The following is a 20,975-nucleotide window of genomic DNA, read 5'->3' as shown; positions in this document are numbered from 1 at the left end:
CTAGTGCACTTTACTAGGGATTTACTAGTAAATCAGATATGCCAGTCAGGCCTAACCAACCATAATCACAATTTATACATGGAGCACTTGCCCTTTAGCACTGGTGAGCAGTGGTAAAGTGCGCAGAGTACCAAAACCAGCAAAAATGAAGTCCAGCACACAATCAAAAATACAGGAAGCAGAGGCAAAAAGACAGGGAAAACCACTCCAAGTAAGCCAGATCTAACACAGCCTTTGTTTAAAGGTCAAACACAGCAGCCTATAGAAAGAAAAGCAGAACAAGAAGAACACACAAACCAGTGTAGACATCAACATTGTTTTGTGGCTTGGGCTTGTTTTGAGTTTTTTTCTATATATTGTTTGTACTAAGTACAGAAATTGCTCTGTTCACAGCACTGTGTAGGCGAGCAAGGCCCTAAGAAGTCTGCATTAAAGTGGCACTCCTAAATATTGAGGTGGATCAAGAACAGCATTGCCCTCACAGTATTTGAGGAAATGGGTCCCTTTAGTCAAGATTCATAACAATCAGCATTTCAAAAAGCAGTCCGTAAGGAAGGGCTGACTCAAAAAAGTAGTTTGAGTTTAGAAATTGGAAAACAATGAAAGTTTATTATAAACCTTTAAAGCAGCACACATAAAATAGTAAATAGCAAATGCTGCAGTAAATTAATTGAATTAAACAGAAGTAATGTGCCATGGGTGGGTATTAAATGCAGAATAGTGCTAAATAATGGGCACAGGTCATAAAATGCTAAGTCTGTGCAGCAAAATTTGTAAGTGATCGGACAGCATCCCTAGTAGAGGGCAAAATAATGTGGTTCAACCCAAATACAAGTGTTTGAATACAGTTTCCTTGCATAGAGATTGCTAACACCTCAAAGTCAGTATGGTATGTTTATTGCTCCAACAAATTACACTGTCACATTTTAAAGGTTTATAAACCTTAACACTAATCAACTACATGAATATTGATTCACCTCTTCTGACCCATTATGGTCTGCACTGTGTTTATAAATAACTGTTGGGTTAAAAGCACTGTGAACTTTCTTATGTGTCTAGCAGTTGTTTATTGTCAGACAACAATAAAAATGTCAAGAAAACTCCAGTGATTAATGTTCCACCTGGTGAGAGATAAAAATTGTGTCCAGTGGAAGTTTTGACTCATCATAAAGTAGCACAGAGGGTTAACATGCCTGCTGCAAAGAACGTGTACCACACAGATCAAAGAACTGAGTGTGAGAGAACTATGAGTAGCACTATAAAAAAATAAAATGTATGTCAGAGAAAGGGCATGGAGGGATGAGGTGCACTGCTGGAGAGTGGCAGTGAGGGAATTCCTGGAGGAGATCATGAAGGGCGTCAAATAAGACTGTCACAACTGGTGCCACCAGCCCCAGAGCTGCCTCTGTGTTAATGACACCTAGAAAAAAAACTATGGCTGGGAGAGACTGACCTTTTACAACTCTGTATCAATAAATATTGTTAGCTCCGTGAGGAAAAAAGCTGTTTCAGCCAAACCTACAAGGTAACTGTCTTTCTATTAAAAGAGAGTTGCTGTGTGTCTGGCACACAAAATGGTCACAAAGCCTTACATAATGTCTCAAATCTACAACACATGTAAGAGTGGCAAAACTTTAGATTTGGGGCAACTAAGTAAGTACTGTACAAAGAAGAACACCCTGCCTGCAAAAAAGAGGTTTCATGCGACATTGGCCTTATATTTTGGGCCAGTGGCATTACTGCATGGATTTGTCTGATGTTAACATGACTACTGTTACAATCATTAACATATGACCGGAGATTACACGTTGCATTCATATTAGTCTTTGGTATATACACCCTCAGGATATGCTTCCTAAGGTTCATAGCTATAACTAAATATATAATGCTAAAAAGAAACTCGACATGAGTTTCTTACCCAATTTCTCCAATCCGTCCTACCTTTCTTCCTTTCATCTATGCATGCTTCATTCCTGAATGCATTTCTCTCTCCCTACCTTTCTGTATACATAGTCCCTCAACTGCAGAAGAGTAGTGGAAGAGGTGGCATAGCATCCATCCCTCGAAAAGGTGCAGTGCTACAGTAGAAAAGCTTCAGAAAATGTAACACAACATAACTAAGTCCCTGGAGCCCAGCAATTGCTTTGTTTGAGTTGAGAAAGAAGGAAGATGACCCGCAACCACTTTCAGTACGTTTCATTCCTGCCTCATGGCTGTTCTTCCTTTTTTCCTTTCTTTGATTCGTTTCTTTACCTCTACCCATTGGATTGTCAGGATAATGTGAATTGTTTTTCAAATTGTGATAGAGTATTTCTCTAATTATGAAATATTAAATTTGTAAATTGTTCTCTTTTTGAGACTATGAAAAACTTTAAACAAACCAATGGTCTAATTTACATATTGGCACACAAGTTTCTCTGCCGCAAACATGATAGATATCCCATCTGCCATATTACAAGTGCATTAACTTGTGTTCAAAATAGTTTATTGAAATGTTTGTTAAGATGAAGAGACCATACAAAAAAGAGGGTTGAAAAAGTACATAAATATTTCAATAATTAAAATACAGAATGTTATGAGGAATGTAGGTGTAAAAATGTGCATGATACAATAACGTTAAAATTAAAAAGAAAGAACTTTAGTATAAATAAAGCAAAGTAGAGCTAGTTATCTACAATGCAACCATATTAAATGTAACACAATAATCTATATCCTATAAACAGTATACTTTATAAATATAATGCAATATATTCATCAACCGGTTTCTACAATATTTGTTAAGCAATATTTTTATGAACAACACCCCTCAGAGTTAAATTAGCTGCACGTCTAAAAACAATTATCCAAGACCACCACGTATGGACTGATGATAGAGCAGCATTTTTCTGGTTTGTGGAAAGTGATTTGAGAGCAGAAGACAGCAAAAAATCAAATAGTTTTGTTATTCAAATCCGACATAGTGGTGGATAAGGAAACAGATATTCAAATAAACACAACATAAGAAACATTATCAGAAATATTGAGTATTTTCCTAATACTACCCCAAACTGCCTTCTAAAAACTTGAAACAATAGGGCAATAATACAAAACATGTCTTAAGGAGCCGGAATTCAATTTACAGTGCCAGAAATTTGGGGAATCGAAAAGCTTGAGGTAAATAATTTCAGAAGAGTCAAAAAACAATTAAATAGGATACATTAGTTAGTTTGATATAACGTGACAGGAAGCCAACCAGAAATTTTTATCATCCATAATTTCCTCCATGTATCTAAACAAACAGTGTTGGCGAGTTCATTATTCCAAAGAGTATTAAGAAAATGTATATTATCCTCAATTAAATTATGTAATGTTTTGTAAAAGTTTGAAACAGCATGTGGGGATATAGCCAGTGTTTGAATGTAAATTCCCAAGTCAGAGGTGGAGATTTCAAGTAATTTGTTAGGGAAAGAATAAAGAACGGAGTTACACAAAATTACATATTTATAGCTATAAGTGGAAGGTAGAGGTAATGATTGTTGCAGTTCAGAGAAAGTAAAAAAATGTATTATTGTGATAAATATCTTTAAATAAAAAATACCTGCTTTAATTTGAGACTTCCATAATTTAATGGTATGATTTAGTTTTAGCTATGGGTTATACCACCACAAGGGTTCCATAGTATTTAAAATAGGTGATTGAAATAATGAACGAATGCCTTGAAAACTTATTTTGATAGGTTTAAGAATGGCAGGTGATTTTGCCAAGGTGGTAGGATTAGACATAGTTAATAAAGCAGGTAAAGGAAAGGGTGAAACCAATACTTGTTCAACATGAAGCCACATGGGTGAATCAGATAGGTCCAGGTGACTAGACCAGAGAGAACCTTGTTTTAAAATAAAACCCTTATGATATTTAAGACAATCCAGCAAGTCAAGATCCACATTAAGTTTTGCAATTTTTATTTTTTTTCTAGATTAAACAAGTTGCTTTGTTATTCCAAATACATTTACATACGAGTTCATCAATATTTTTTAAATAACTGAGGGGAAAAATGAGTTGGGAGCATAGATAAAAAAGAGAAAATGTGTGGGGCAATAACCAATTTGATAGATTCAATTTTCTCCCACCAAGATAAATGTAAAGGAAGACCAAATGTGCAGTTTATCTTTAATTTTGGTGAGAATGTGATCACAGTTCAATGTAATTGATTGTTTAATTAATAGAGTAAGAGAATAGAATACCGAAATATTTTCTTTTTGCCATATTATATCATTGTTGGAGAGCATATCTGGGACGCAGTGGACCTTTGAAGAAAATAAATCAGTTTTTTTAGTGTTTAATGTGTACCCTGAAACCTGGGAATAGATTTGTATGAGATAGAAGAGATGGGGCATGGAGGAATTTGGACTACTAATATACAAAAGAATATCATCTGCATAAATTGAGGTTTTAATGATAACATTATTAGTAAGGTCCTGGACTTGATTAGAATTTCTGATGGATGAAAGTAATGGTTCAATAGCCAGGAAGAAAAGTAATGGTGATAAGGGACAATCTTATCTAATGTCTCTAAAAAGTTGTACGTTTTTGGAAAATTGGCCATTGATAAATAGTCTGGCAGAAAGACATGAGTAGTGTGCTGATATCATACGTATAAATTAATTGCCAAAATTGAATGCAGAAAGAGAATGGAATAAATATTGCCAATGGACGTTATCAAAAGCTTTTTCAGCATCAAGTGCTAAAAGTCCAGAGACAAGAGAAAAAGATGGACTAGCTTCAATTGCATGGAATCACAGTCTAGTGTTACTAGCAGAGTATCTGTTTTTTCATGAAACTAGTTTGATCTGTGTGAATAGCATCATTGATAATCTGGTAGCTAGAATCTAAAGTTTACAATCTTGATTAATTTAAGATATAGGTCGATAGTTTGAAACTTTGGTAACATCTTTATTTGGTTTAGGAAGAACAATGATCAAGGCATCAGTGAAGGAGACAGATGTTGTCTCTGAGATACTAAAGTAAGTAAATAACTGGAATAAATGAGGTAAAAGGTGAGGAGAAAACTCTTTCTAAAATGTTGCTGGAATACCATCTGGACCTGGTGCTTTAAGTGGTTTCAGTTTTTTAATGGCTGATGAAATCTCTTCTTTGGAGATGGCCATGTCTAGTTTAGATTTAACTGATTGATATGTTATATATTGTAACCACAAAATTCTGTCAACCTATCAATATTATGAGTGTCAATAGAACAAGGATTACTGTATTCTATAAATTCACCAACACTTTCTGCATGGGTTTAGCAATTTTCCCATTGGGTCCATGAATAACATTTATTTGATTTTTATCTCATTTAATACAAAGGTAATTTGTCAGAAGCCACCCAGATCAGTTAGCACTGCTACAAAATTTAGCCTTGTTATTAGAAACTTGGATGCAAGCTCTTTTGCTTAAAAGTGAATTTAATTCATAGCAAAGTTTGTGTAAGTGTGCTTTGTAGGTCAGATTATTAGATTCAATAAATAAGCATTCAGATTTAGCTATTTGTTTATCCAATTCTTTGAGTTTAAAATTAAATGATTTATTTTCATGTGCCATTATTATAGATATAATTACACCTCTGATGCAAGCTTCCCAACAGTTGACATGAGAAGTAGAGCCTTCGGGATTCTACGACAAATAATCATTAATGGCAGATAAAATGTTTGTCTTATTATCATCATTGAGAGCAACATCAACATTCATATGCCATTTGGGTTGAGAATTTTGAGTAGTATCTAGCTGTAAAATTAGAGAAGTGAGCCCAGGGTCCGAAATATTACTATTGTTAATAATAAGGTTTGAAATTGAATTATTTAAATTACAAGAGGTTAGTAAATAATCAATTTGGGAATATGAATTATGAGGATTAGAAAAAGTAAAGTAAAATTTGTATCTGTTGGGTGGTGTAAGCGCCAAATATCTACATGTTTGGTAGTTTTAAAAAAAGATTTGAGAACATAAAATGCCTTGGGAGGATGATATGCAGCAGAAGAAATTCTGTCTACCAGGGGATTGCATATCAGAATAAAGTCACCTCCAACAATAAGGGGGGTGGAACCTAATCTTAGCACTTCAAAGGTAAAATGAGTCCAAAAGGTTGGATCATCTACTGTTGAACGGCAAATATTAATTACATGTAAAATAGTATTGTCAATTCTGTTTTTAATATGTGTTTCTTGAAGCAAACAGATATCAGCTTTATGTCATGCTAAATAATCTAAAATGTTCATATGTTTAACTGGGTGTTGTAAACCTTTAACATTAAAAAAAAACTATTTTAATTCTGCTGATGTTATCTAAACCCATAAGTAATAGGAAAGAAAAGTAATTGATAGGTATTCTTGAACAATGTGAAAAGAGAATAACATTTGTCACCAAACGAAAGAATTAGCACTAAGAAAAAAAATAATGAAAAGGAAAGACGAAGACGAACATATAAAAGACAATATGAAAACATTAATAAAGATATAAAATCACACACATGCATGTACAAGAGTAGCCAGAGGAAATGAGGCCCTGAACAGTAATATCTTATGAAAGGATAATCAGAAAAGGGAGGAGAAATACGAATTACATTAATCTCAGGAAGGCATCTTGTTGGTATCCATAGAGGGAGTAGAATGTTGATCCAAAAAGGTATAGGGGTCATCCAGGCATTGGAATGATTTAGAGATGTCACCTTTCCAATTTCTCACAGTGGAAGGATCGAAAAGGCCCTTTTTAAATCCAGAGCTTCTTAGTCTTGGCCGCAGTGCTGTAAATTCTTTGCAAATATGTAGGAGGCTAGCCTGGCTTGTAGTGGGTACCAGAGGTACTTACACCTTGTGCCAGGTCCAGTTATCCCTTATTAGTGTAGAAGAGGTGTTTCTAGCAGCTTAGGCTGATAGAAGGTAGCTATGGCAAAGCAGCTTAGGCTGAACTAGGAGACATGTAAAGCTCCTACTATACCACTGGTGTCATATGCACAATATCATAAGAAAACACAATACACAGAGTTACTAAAAATAAAGGTATTTTATTTTTATGACAATATGCCAAAAGTATCTCAGTGAGTACCCTCAGTATGAGGATAAAATATATACACAAGATATATGTACACAAACCAAAATTAGGTAAGTAATAGCAAGAAAAGTAATGCAAACAGTGTAGAATTACAATAGATTGCAATAGGAGCACATAGGTATAGGGGCAATACAAACCATGTACTCCAAAAGTGGAATGCGAACCACAAATGGACCCCAAACCTATGTGAGCTTGTAGAGGGTCACTGGGACTGTAAGAAAACAGTGAGGGTTAGAAAAATAGCCCACCCCAAGACCCTGAAAAGTAGGTGTAAAGTGCACCTATGACCCCCAGAGAGCACAGAAGTCGTGATAGGGGGATTCTGCTGGAAGAACAAACACCAGCAATGCAACAACAGTGGATTTCCGGACCTGAGTACCTGTAAGACAAGGGGACCAAGTCCAATAGTCGCGACAGTGTCGAGAGTGGGCAGGAGCCCAGGAAATGCCAGCTAAGGGTGCAAGGAAGCTGCCACCGGTTGGAAGAAGCTTGAAGTTCTGCAAGAAAGAAGAGGACTAGGGACTTTTCCTTGGGAAGACGGATGTCCCACATCGCGATGAAGCTTGCAGAGGTGTTCCCATGCAGAAAGACTACAAACAAGCCTTGCTAGCCGCAAGGGTTGTGGTAGAGGTTTTTGGGTGCTGCTGTGGCCCAGGAGGGACCAGGATGTCGCCACTTGGAGGAGGAGACAGAAGGGGCACCCAGCAACTTAGGGAGCCCTAACAGAAGCAGGCAGCACCCGCAAAAGTACCTGAACAGGCACTTGGAAGGAAAGTGAACCAGAGTCGACGTGAAGTCACAAAAGGGAGTCCTACGACGCCGGAGGACAACTCAGAAGGTTGTGCACTGCAGGAAGGAGTGCAGGGACCCAGGCTTGGCTGTGCATGAAGGAAATCCTGGAAGAGTGCACAGGAGCCGGAGCAGCTGCAAATCATGCGGTACCCAGCAATGCAGTCTAGCGTAGGGAGGCAAGGACTTACCTCCACCAAACTTGGACTGAAGAGTCACCTGACTGTGGGAGTCACTTGGACAGAGTTGGTGAGTTCCAGGGACCACGCTCGTCAGTATGAGAGGGGACCCAGAGGACCAGTGTTGCAGTCTTTTGGTGCCTGCGTTAGCAGGGGGAAGATTCCGTCGACCCACAGGAGATTTCTTCGGAGCTTCTGGTGCAGGGTGAAGGCAGGCTACCCCCAGAGCATGCACCACCTCGAAACAGTCGAGAAAGCCGTCAGGATGAGGCGCTACAATGTTGCTAGTAGTCGTCTGGCTACTTTGTTGCGGTTTTGCAGGCGTCCTGAGCAGTCAGCGGCCGATCCTTTGGTAGAAGGTGAAGAGGGAGATGCAGAGGAACTCTGGTGAGCTCCTGCATTCGTTATCTGAAGAATTCCCCAAAGCAGAGACCCTAAATAGCCAGAAAAGGAGGTTTGGCTACCAGGTTAGGAGGATTGGCTACCAAGAGAGGTAAGAGCCTATCAGAAGGAGCCTCTGACGGCACCTGCTGGCACTGGCCACTCATAGCAGTCCAGTGTGCCCCCAACACCTCTGTTTCCAAGACGGCAGAGGTCTGGGACACACTGGAGGAGCTCTGGGGACCTCCCCTGGGAGGTACTGGTCAGGGGAGTGGTCACTCCCCTTTCCTTTATCCAGTTTTGCACCAGAGCAGGGCTGGGGGATCCCTGAACCGGTGTAGACTGGCTTATGCAGAGATGGGCACCATCTGTGCCCATCAAAGCATTTCCAGAGGCTGGGGGAGGCTACTCCTCCCCAGCCCTTCACACCTATTTCCAAAGAGGAAATCCTTTGTTCTGCCTTCCTGGGCCAGGGCTGCCTGGACCCCAGGGGGGCAGAAACCTGTCTGAGGGGTAGGCAGCAGCAGCAGCTGCAGTGGAAACCCTGAAAAGGCAGTTTGGCAGTACCCGGGTTCTGTGCTAGAGACCCGGGGGATCATGGAATGGTGATAATTCCATGATCTTAGACATGTTACATGGCCATGTTTGGAGTTATCATTGTGACGCTATACATAGGTAGTGACCTATATATAGTGCACGTGTGTAATGGTGTCCCTCACAAAGTCCGGGGAATTTGCCCGGAACGATGTGGGGGCACCTTGGCTAGTGCCAGGGTGCCCACACACTAAATAACTTTGCACCCAACCTTCACCAGGTGAAGGCTAGACATATAGGTAACTTATAAGTTACTTATGTGCAGTGGTAAATGGCTGTGAAATAACGTGGACGTTATTTCACGCAGGCTGCAGTGGCAGGCCTGTGTAAGAATTGTCAGAGCTCCCTATGGGTGGCAAAATAAATGTTGCAGCCCATAGGGATCTCCTGGAACCCCAATACCCTGGGTACCTTAGTACCATATACAAGGGAATTAAATGGGTGTACCAGTATGCCAATGTGAATTGGTCAATTTAGTCACTAGCCTGTAAGTGACAACTTTGGAAAGCAGAGAGAGCGCATAACCACTGAGGTTCTGGTTAGCAGAGCCTCAGTGAGACAGTTAGGCACCACACAGGGAACACATATAGGCCACAAACTTATGAGCACTGGGGTCCTGGCTGGCAGGATCCCAGTGACACATAACAAACATACTTACAACATAGGGTTTTCACTATGAGCACTGGGACCTGGCTAGCAGGATCCCAGTGAGACAGTGAAAACACCCTGACATATACTCACAAACAGGCCAAAAGTGGGGGTAACAAGGCTAGAAAGAGGCTACTTTCCTACAAAATATTAATTGTTTCTTTGGCGAAGTATTGATGAATGAAAATATTGTTACCACTGACCAGAAGAGAAGGAATATCTCTTGCAGCTTCCCATATCATTACTAAATGGTGATGGCACAGTACCACTTGACGAGGTTTTGTGTTACTTGGATTGAGATGGGATTGAATCCAATGTGCTTTATCAATTTCAAAATATTCTGGAAATTTCAAACGTAAAAGGCTAGGTAAAATGTTCACTAGGTAAGGTCTACAGTGATTGCCTTCAACAACTTCAGGCAGGTTAAAAATGTGAAAATTATATTGCCTGTTATGATTTTCTAAATCCAGTAAGATATTACTCATCAGAAGTACTATGGTGGCAATGGGCAGAATGGTGTCAATTTTTAATTTATTATCTTAAATTTTGATTGCATTATCTGAGACTTTTATTGACAGACCTGCCATATCCTTCCAAATATTTTCGATTTCTGAGACAATATTGTCGGGTTAGAGTAGACAGCCTGTTATTTTTTCAAAAATGTGGATTAAGCAGATTCAGCAGGATCAACAATTTCTGATTTGATTGGGAGAGAAATTGTGGTTTGCATTTATTATAAATGACATGGACATTTTTTCCCTCCAAGTTAGTAAAATGCCGCAAAAAGTCAAGAAAATGAAGAACGAAAGATAATGAACAGATTAAAAGGAAAATCACCACAGTAGCAGTAGGTGCAGCAGCTAAAACGAACAGCGGGACTGGTACTGCCTCAGTCAACCCATTCCTGAATGCAGCTTCACCCCATGACAGAACGGTGAGCAGCTCAGCAGACACACATGTTGAAAAAACATGAAAAAATCCAATGGCGAAGAATCCGGGGAAAGCGCTGGTAGCAGCCTTAAGAGAGGTAGAAAGTATATTGTTAAAGTAGCCTGTGTAGGCAGAAAAAAGTAATTTTTATGCAGGCATTGGTAAAATCTAGTACGGGTGGCCAGCTTGTTTAGCTCAGTCGCTCAGCTCCACAAGTGCATTAATTTATAATATGGCAGACGGGATATCCTTCACATTTGTGACGGAGTAACCCATCCGCAGAACTTTTAATCAGGCCATTAATTCCTTCCTTCCTTCTGTCTGCCTTCTCTACCTCTGTCCAACCTTGTTCCCTTCTATTCTCCCATCTTGCTTTTTTTCTTCCTTACTTCCTTCTTGCTTTCCTTCACTCCAGCCTCCTTTTTTTGTTTTTTTCCAGCCTTCTTCATTTCTCTCGTTCACAACCTTTCTGCCCTTGCCTCTTCCCTTTCATTATGTCTTGCTTCCTTGATGCCTCTCTTTGTCCCTCCTCTTCTTCCTTTCTTTCCTCCTCCCTTCATCTCTCCTTTCCTTCTTTCCCCTCTCCCTTCCGCCTCTCTGTATCACAGGCTTCTGTGTTCCCTTCCTAATTCCTTCGTCGCTTCCTTCCTCATGATATTCCTCCCTGCCCTACTTTCTACCTCTGTTCCTCTCTCCCTTTTGTTCTACTTTCTTCTGATTCGTGCCTCCCTCCTACCCTGTTCATTTGATTCTTCTCTTTGTGACTTGCTCCCACCTTTCTTCCTTCTGTCTTTTTTCCCACCTTCCACTATTGATGCATCCTCTCCTGTCCCCATTTTTTCCTTACATTGTTTCTTCATCTTTCCTTCTTCTTAGGGCCGTACTAAGATCTCGGTGGATGAGACAGTATGTCACAAACCTGACGCATATCCCGCTTGCAAATTACGCGTTTCATTATATTCTATGGAATTTGTAATACGGTGGGCGGGATATCCGTCAGGTTTGTGACTGAATATCCCATCCGCCAAGATCATAATCAGGCCCTCAGTCTTCCTCGGACCCTATCTTATTAGTATGGGTATTCATTCACTTCTATTAATATTTTTAACGGCTTTTCATTCCAAAATGTATATTGTTCTGGCATCTAAATCATCTTTTGTTCACTGTATTCCCTTCCCTTTCTTTTTTGATAATTCCTATCGTTTCTAACCACATTTATTTAAAAACAAAGCTTCCTCACAGCAGTGAACCGCATGGGAAATATGCTCGCAGGCACTTAGTCGAGCCGCGCGGTCGCCACAGTCAGCAGAACTTGCTCATTCATGTTTCTCACAGCCCCTCTTTTCACCACCCAGACAAAAAATGAAGCTTTGTTTATGACGTTCTTTGAACAATCTCAGTGCTCGTGATTAACGATAAAACATACCAGACCTCTGGAAGTATTTCCAGGGATAGGACAAATACAGTTTATTGCTAACGTCATGTTTTCTAAAACCTCAAGCTTGACCCGTATTCGTTGTCCTTGAATAGAGGTATTTATCTCTGATAAATTAGATTTTCTGGAAGAAGCAAAAGGACAGTTCAGTGAATTAAACGATATTATAAAGCAATAGTGGTTTGGAGAATGCACTGTGGTTAATCCCAGGACACTGAGACAGCTAAGAAAGCTGGTTCTGAGTCATGCAAAAATGGCACAGACGGAAACTCGAAGTTTGCAGTGGGTTTCAGGGTCTGATTCCCTCAGAGTTCAAAAGGACACAGTCCCCCGGGCTGCACTCTGGTGCTGACACCTTGTTCCATCACTGGCGCGCATGATCTCATTCCCACAGGTATGTCAGATCCGTCTGTCTTCAAGGGGACAGACGCCATGAGTATTTGTCGAAAAAGCTGCATGTTTCACGCAATTTACTTTGAACTGCTCGGGGGGATGGGGGCTGGCGGGGGGTGGGGGGGGGGGGGCAATCAACTGCGCCTTATTTGTGGCTTTGCCATGATTCAGGAAGAAGGTCAGCTGAAAAGAACGCTTGTAATCGTACATGCAGGCATATGAGAATAGTATCAGTGAATAAGTATATATTACACAGAAGCCGACAAAACGTGTATTAACACGTATTTAGTTTCTTTGTTGTGTATAGAATTGTAACTATTAATACCCGGGTTGTTTTCCACCGAGATATTCCTAATGACATAAAATGGACTTCGATAGTGAAGGTCTGGTTATCGCTGATGTTCTGATAATTTTATACAGTGTAGGACACCCCCCCAACTACATTTTTACTACCCAGTAAGCTGATCCTGTGGAGCAAATGTGCAGGGGGAGAGAAGTTATGGGAGAGTCACATATAATATTATTCTTAAATTTCACCTCCCTCAGGTTCTCTCCACCTTACATTCTTCCTGCAACCCTCTGCAGCAGGCCCTCCCAAAATATATTGAAAACATACCTACCATCCTGACACCCTTACCCACTATGCTTGCAACAGTCTCCGGAATAATAAATCTAACACAATACCAGAGGGACACAGTTACTAATTTACACTGCAAGGCAGCACTGCAGCCAAAATTCCTGCACTGCACTAAGTTGTACCAGTGGGGAGGAGGGGTCCATAGTTCAAAGCTGTGTGTGTGATGTCTAGATTGTTTTGTACTGGAAAGGTACACCACACTGTGCTTAGACATAATACAAAACTTTCGCCACGTTGGAGGTGTGCTGTAAAGTGCAGCACACATGCAATATTGGAAAAGTTTGGAGAAATGATTTTGCCAACTTGCGCCTGATTTAGATCTTGGTGGAGAGGTTACTCTATTGCAACGGTGATGCATATCCCATCCGCCGAAATATAAATGGCATAGAAAACAATGGTACTTAGAATTAAATCAGGCCCTTAATGATTTCCTCCAGAAAGCATTAGTTTTTTTTAGTAGATTAGATTTGTGTCAAGAACCATTGGGTGGTAGTGGGAATGCCCACTACCAACAATGGGATCCACCCTTGATGCAAAGTATCACAAACTGCTATTTGTGTTACCTTACAGGCTACCTTACAGTGCTGAAAAGTAAATCGTATATCTTTGCGCTGGTTTGCTTCACTTTGTGCAAGTTTGCCCAGGGGCAAAGTGATGATAAATCTGCTCCCGGGTGTACTTACAAACTTCCCATCAACGCAGTGCAGTGTCCTTCTCTCTCCCAATCAAATACTCTTGGGGGCATATTTATACTCCGTTTGCGCCGAATTTGCGTCGTTTTTTTCGACGCAAATTAGACGCAAAACTAACTCCATATTTATACTTTGGCGTTAGACGCGTCTAGCGCCAAAGTTCATGGAGTTAGCGTCATTTTTTTGCATGAACACCTTCCTTGCGTTAATGATATGCAAGGTAGGCGTTCCCGTCTTAAAAAATGACTCTGATGCATATGCGTCGTATTTATACTCCCGGGCAAAAATGACGCCCGGGAGTGGGCGGGTCTAAAAAACCCGCATTAGCGCCGGATTTTAGCGCCTGGGTCAGGGCAGGCGTTAAGGGACCTGTGGGCTCAGAATGAGCAAAGAGGTGCCCTCCCCTGCCCCCAGGGACACCCCCTGCCACCCTTGCCCACCCCAGGAGGACACCCAAGGATGGAGGGACCCACCCCAGGGACATTAAGGTAAGTCCAGGTAAGTATTTTTTTTTGTGGCATAGGGGGGCCTGATTTGTGCCCCCCTACATGCCACTATGCCCAATGACCATGCCCAGGGGACAGAAGTCCCCTGGGCATGGCCATTGGGCAAGGGGGCATAACTCCTGTCTTTGCTAAGACAGGAGTCATTTCAATGGGGGATGGGCGTCGTAAAAAAATGGCGCAAATCGGGTTGTGGCGATTTTTTTGCCTCAGCCTGACTTGCACCATTTGTGGACGCCCATACGCCATTTTCCCCCTACGCCGGCGCTGCCTGGTGTACGTCGTTTTTTTTAAAGCACACCAGACAGCGCCGGCGGCTAACGCCGGCTAACGTCATTGAATAAATACGGCGCCCGCATGGCGCTTCAGAATAGCGTTAGCCGGCGCAAATTTTTTTGGCGCAAAACTGCGTTAGCGCAGTTTTGCGTCAAAAAGTATAAATATGGCCCTTGGTGTTCTATCCCTCCCTCTACCTGTGGTAAATCCATTTCCCCATCCTATCTGAACATTATTGATTAAACCCCTTACGTAGCATCTTGACGCTCTCCACAACCAGCCTCTTTTTTTTTCCTTCCTCTTCTGATTGTATTATGGAACATTGAGGAGGCAATATCGAGGTCACACAATAGCATGACCAGAATATCCATGATGAAAATATCAAGAAGGTGAGTGCACTGACAGAGATATAAAACATGTATACATACTTACCTTTTGATATTTTCGGCCTTGATCTTCCGGTCACAATCTTGTGTGACCTAAATATTCTCTCATTGACATTCAAAACCCCACCCCACTCCCTACCCGGTTGCTTTGATCTCCAATCTCAATTGTGACTGTGGACATCCATACCTTTGTAGACAGTAGCTTTCAGCAAAATGTTCAGAGTGTAACAATCGCACCTGTCAGAAGCAGCTCTCTACAACCTCATAGGTGACAGGAGAATTGGTAGTGAGCAGTGGACAAGCCTATCTCCATCAGATTTGTGTAGACACAAAGGAAACCCAATAGAAAAGCACAATGTTCCATTCCAACAATCCATTTGGGACTCTAATGGTTCAAGCAAGTCAAATGAAGACCAGAGCAGCACAGGATTTCATTGACGCCACAGCAGTTAAAACCTGCGTTGGTTTTTCACTGCTGTGACATAAGAAAAGTGACCAACCAAATTTTGAATCCTATATTCAATGCTAATGGCCTCCAATCAAAGCCACACATAACAGTTTAGTTGTGCCTTGGTACTCACGTACTATAAGATAATGACATTGCTGCTACACTGAAATAACATATCAGTTGAGTTGCAAAGCTTGCTGCTAGAGAATGGGGAAACAAGGTCACTGAGTAGAATTGCCTGTTTTTAAACAAAGGAATAGCTAGCTTTTTATTTCTCCTTCTTCTAAAAATGTTCCCTGGAAACGCAATTTCAATAGCCAATAATTAGGCATTTCTAGTAGTATATATATATATATTTTTTATTATGTGCATTTATATGGTGCATTTCCACAATTTATATGGTCTTGTAATGATTCCAGAAATCTGGTAGCCTTTACTGTTTTGAATTTGTTTCTGAGCAGTCTCAGAGCAGTAGGTGGATGATGTTTTTGGTTTTTAGTGATATATTTTGGTTAGATGTGCCTCATATTGGATAGTGGCCAGCAACAGTAGAAAAGACTATTGTATTCTTTACCAATAGACTATATAGGATATTTGCGAGTTCTATCCTCGTATGCATATGCAAAACATTACATGTAATGATGTGTATGTCAAAAGACACAACCATTTTTTCATTCTGGAGGGTAGCAAGCTTAGCCATTAGTTTGGTGTGGGGCAACGTAGGGTCTGATTTAGATCTTGGCAGAGGGAATACTCACTCACAAATGTGATGGATATCCCATCTGCTGTATTATGATCTCCATAGGATCAAATTAGATCTAATATGGTGGACGGGATATCCGTCATATGTGATGGAGTATTCCCCTCTGCCAAGATCTAAATAAGGCCCTTAGTCTATATTGGTAAATTGTGTGTGCAAGTGATTAAAACATGTTCTGATTTGATTGCATGTAGATTGGTGTTTAAAATGGTACCAGGACTGGGCATAATGTCTATTTGCTGGTTTGGGCTGAACTATGAATATAACTTAATGTGGATGTGCTTTTGATATGGTACTGCTCCTGGTAGGGTCCAGACTTACATGGCTATGCTGGTATGACCATGGGGCTTCCATGGTGCAAGGAACACTTCTTCTATTACCATGGACTTTACTGAACACAGACCAGAGAACTGTTCAGCAAGTGGAAATATTAACAAATTGTGGAATCTGTTGCAGCTTGCACATTTTTAGCCCACTTTAGAATGTCTGCTCTTCCTGAAAGCTTGCTTCATATGGCTATATCTTGATCCCAGCAAATTATGGTTGTGATTTTACTGGGATATCTGGTGATCCCAACCTCTAAGTAACCTCACAAATTTAAACCACACCTCACAAGAGCGACCACCTAAAATTAAAATATGCCAGGCCCTGCTGGAACAATTTCAGCTGGATTTGGATAGTTCAGCATTTTGGAAGGTTGTGGGAGTCTGCCCTAGCCACCAGTAACTAGGGGACCATATTGTGCACAACCGGCTTTGAATCCATTACCCCATCTGCCTATTGCAGTTGACGTGTTCTAAAAATCACACTGTAGTTTAAAACTCAAAATTATGTTAAAATATCATTACAGTGGACATAACTCCATCCAAGGTCCTCACACCACAGGAAAGGTCCCAAAACTAGAGATCCAAAGGCAAAAACAAAACTGATGGTTTTTATGGGTAACATCCAGAGTCCTTACAATACCCATTTACTTCTACCCTTGTCTCTACTTTGGTTTCTCTACACCTGCACATAATCAGGGCCACAGATAAAACGAATCTTGTGGCCAGTGATATTTTTATGTAAAAATAACCATAGAGCACTTGCCACAAAATCCAGCCTGTGCTGCATCATTCCACAAAAGGATCACCGTTTATTAAAACTGTTGTACACAGAGTGCAATGTTGTCCCACACACTTTGCAGAAGTTAACTGTCTATATTTCAGCTGTTGGTTGCTGCAAGTATAGATGGCAATTTATCCCACATCATGTAAATGTTCACCTTTTGATGGACTGTGGAAAGAGATTTGTCTGCAGAGTTAATTAAAACACCTTTCTTGTTTCATACTGGAAGGTTGGTCCTATAATGTCAAAACAGGATAAATCAAAACCTGAAGATATTTTATAGTACAGAACTGGGATGTACTGAATAAATGAGGCACATTTTTAATTTAAAAAATGTGTTTACATATAGGCTTATTTTCTGTAAAGTGCATCAGTGTATATGTTATACACAACCAAGTTTACTAAGTGAAGTAGAAAGAACAGTGGTAATGAAGTGGTCTTGTTAATAACAAAGGCCCTCATTATAAGTTTGGCGGTCAGTGGACCGCCGCAGTGGGTTGGCGGTCGCACTGCTGCGGGCACGGTGGTGAAGACCGCCATATCACAAGTACAGGGAAGGCACCGGCAGAACACAGCCAAGTTACCGTTCAGACCGCTGGTGGCAGCCATCTCCAGGCCAGCGGTCAGGCAGTATCCCACGACCACATTACGAGGTTGCACACCACCAGGATTTCTGGGGTGGATCCACTGCCACCAAAAGCCTGGCAGAAATTAACAATATAAAAGGGAACTTCCCCCTCAGGAACACAGGTACATCTGTAGGCGCCATGGCATGCAAATTGCAACTCCTTCCAATGCTCTTCCTGGCCATGCAACTCCCGGACCTGCAACGGCTACCAAGATACCAACTGTAAGTACACCAGCCTAGCACACACTGGAGGGAACGACATTAGTACACACATACAACACGAGAAGCCACGCCCACACACGCAAACAAACACCCATACCAACACACACTGTTAGACTTGGCAACATTGGCATGGTCTCCCCTAACTTTTTGCCTCTACTTTCCAGGTTGTTTCTGTGTTCTGGACTCTGTTTCTGCTGTTTTTGCTTGCTCTGGACACTTTACCACTGCTGACAAGTGCTAATGTGTAAGTGTTCCCTGTGTAGATTGTATGTGTACATTGGCTTATCCAAGTGTGCCCACTTGCCAAGTGTAAGCCTTCTCGTTTTATACATGTCAGACACCCCTAAGGTAGGCCCTAGGTAGCCCCATGGGCAGGGTGCAGTGTATGTTAAAGGTGGGACATGTACTTATGTGTTTTACATGTCCTGACAGTGAAATACTGCCAAATTTGTTTTTTACTGTTGGAAGGCCTATCGCTCTCATAGGTTAACATGGGGGCTGCCTTTAAAGAGTATCAAAGCACAGATTCCCTTTGGGAGCAGATAGACATGTGGAATTTGGGGTCTCTGGACTCACAATTTAAAAATACATCTTTGAGTGAAGTTGGTTTTTAGATTGTGTGTTTGAAAATGCCACTTTTAGATAGTAGGCATTTTCTTGTTTAAACCATTCTGAGACTCGTTTGTGGATTCCCTGTCTGGGTCAGTTTGACAGTTGGGCTGTTTGCACCTTTCCTCTAGACAGTGACACAAAGGGAGCTGGGGTCATCTGGGCTGAGGGGAGGAGTGGTCCCTTACACCTGAAAGGGCTGTGCTTGCCCTCACACAATGCAGTCTCCAACACCATGGTGTGTATCTGGGTCCTGGCCTGGATAAGGCAGGATCTTGAAAACAGCAGAAACCTCTCTTTGAAGTAGTCCTAGTTTAAAGGTAGAAACGGGTATAAGAAGAGCACCCAAAACCCCTGAAAATCAGATTACTTCTCGAACCAAGAGGAACCTCGGACAAGGGGAAAAGCTGGAAGCTGCAGGAGGAGTACTGCCCCTTTGCCTGTAACTGTGCTTTGCTGGGTTGGCCTGCAGTAGCTGCTTCTGCCTGAGAGAGGACCAAAACTGACTTGTGTGTGACTTCCCACCGGTGAAGAATCTCCAAGGGCTTGAACTGAGCTTGCCTCCTGTTGTTGAAGTCTCAGGGACATCAAAAACTTCTTGCTGCCGGCACCTGGGCTTTCTGCTGAGAGATCTACCTGCCCAGTGGTGCCCTAACCTGCCTCTGGGCTCTGGAAAGGTGAAACTGGTGGAAAAGGACAGAAATCCAACAAAGCCAGCTGTGCAAGGAAACTTTTGACGCACCACCTACCTAGCAGTTGATAAACGAGGCGCAGCCGTACTCGCAGCTAAAATCGACATTGCACCTGCTCGGCTGGGAGATCGACGCAATGCGGCTGGAGAAATGATGCGCAACACCCACAGTGGCTGTTGTTAACGATTCAAGCCCCCACACAGTGCAACATTGCTGGGTGCAGAAAATCAACACAAAGCCTGCCCGGAACTGAGGTGCCTGTCCAGATCTGCGCATCGCTCTCGTTCGGGAGAGAAGAAATGACGTACGCTGACTCGACCGGAGGAGGAACAACGCACGGTCTTGCTTGCGAGTAAGAAATCCTCACATCACTGGCCTTTTTCGACGCACAGCCGCCCGTGCGGCCTTTTTTTGCCACTACCTAGATACGTTTGTGCAATAACAGCATTCTCACTGTTTTCTAAGGATTTAGGGCCAGATGTAGGTAGGTCCGATTTTGCGTATCGGAAATTGCGAGTCGGTGCGACTCGCAATATCTGATTCACAAAATCGGATGCAGAACGGTGTCTCAGACACCGTCTGCGAGTCGCTATGGGGTCGCAAAGACCCACCTCATTAAAATTAATGAGGTGGGTCACATTTTGCAACCCCATAGCGAGTCCCTGCACACACAGGGATGGTGGCCTGCTGAAGACAGCAGACCTCCATGTCTGTGCCTGCTTTTTCAATAAAGCAGTTTTTAAAAAAATTTTGCAGCCCGTTTTCCTTAAAGGAAAATGAGATGCAAAATAAGAATAATAACGAAACCATTTGGTTTCGGTTTTTCAGAGTAGGCAGTGGTCCATTGCACCACTGCCTGCTCTGAAAAACCCTTTTTGGCAACATTCACAAAGGGGAAGGGGTGCCATGGGGACCCCTTCCCTTTTGCGAATGGGTTACCAGAAATTGCTTTGCGACCGCATTCGCGGTCACAAAGCAATTTAGCATAGCGATGCAAGTCGCAAATAGGAAGGGGACACCCCTTCCTATATGCGAGTCGCATTCACAATTTGCAAGTCGGTACCGACTCACAAATTGTGAATGAGCATCGCAATCGTCATTTTTCACGGCGCAAACTGCGATTTTCGCAGTTTGCACCATGCAAAATGCTTGCTACATCTGGCCCTTAGTCTCTTATTCTTTTTAAAATTCATAACTTGACTTGTGTATGTTGGATTTTTGTCATTTTGGTCTTGTTTTGTTTGGATAAATATTATCTATGTTTCTAATCCTGTGTTGTGCCATCTTGTAGTGTTTTCACTGAATTACTGTGTGGTGGTACAAATAAGTTACACCTTGCTTCTGAAGTTAAGCCTGCCTGCTCATGACAAGCTACCCAGAGGGTGAACGGGGGTTATTCTCCTTTAACCTGACTAGAGTGAGGGTGCTTGCTTGGACAGCGGGTAACCTGACTGCCAGCCAAAGACCCCATTTCTAACACACACACACACACACACACACACACATACACACATGCATATATGCTAATACCCACAACCACCACACATACATGTGGAAGGAAAGCCAGGATAAGGTAGGTACCA

At 41.7% G+C, this 20,975-nt stretch overlaps 1 long non-coding RNA gene across 1 annotated transcript in view; it reads left to right on the top strand.

The window, feature by feature from the left end:
• The window catches only part of LOC138297406 (uncharacterized), an 81,726-nt gene that overhangs the window by 42,657 nt on the left and 18,094 nt on the right, over positions 1–20,975 (top strand). Inside the window, exons 2-3 of the long non-coding RNA XR_011204083.1 lie at positions 4,943–5,000; positions 10,445–10,608. This is a non-coding gene — a long non-coding RNA (uncharacterized lncRNA). The remainder of the gene's footprint in view (positions 1–4,942; positions 5,001–10,444; positions 10,609–20,975) is intronic.

This window comes from Pleurodeles waltl, chromosome 5, assembly GCF_031143425.1.
Source record: "Pleurodeles waltl isolate 20211129_DDA chromosome 5, aPleWal1.hap1.20221129, whole genome shotgun sequence".
Taxonomy (NCBI): Eukaryota; Metazoa; Chordata; class Amphibia; order Caudata; family Salamandridae; genus Pleurodeles; species Pleurodeles waltl.
Note: the sequence above shows the minus strand (reverse complement) of the source record. Positions and strands in the feature narration are given on the sequence as shown.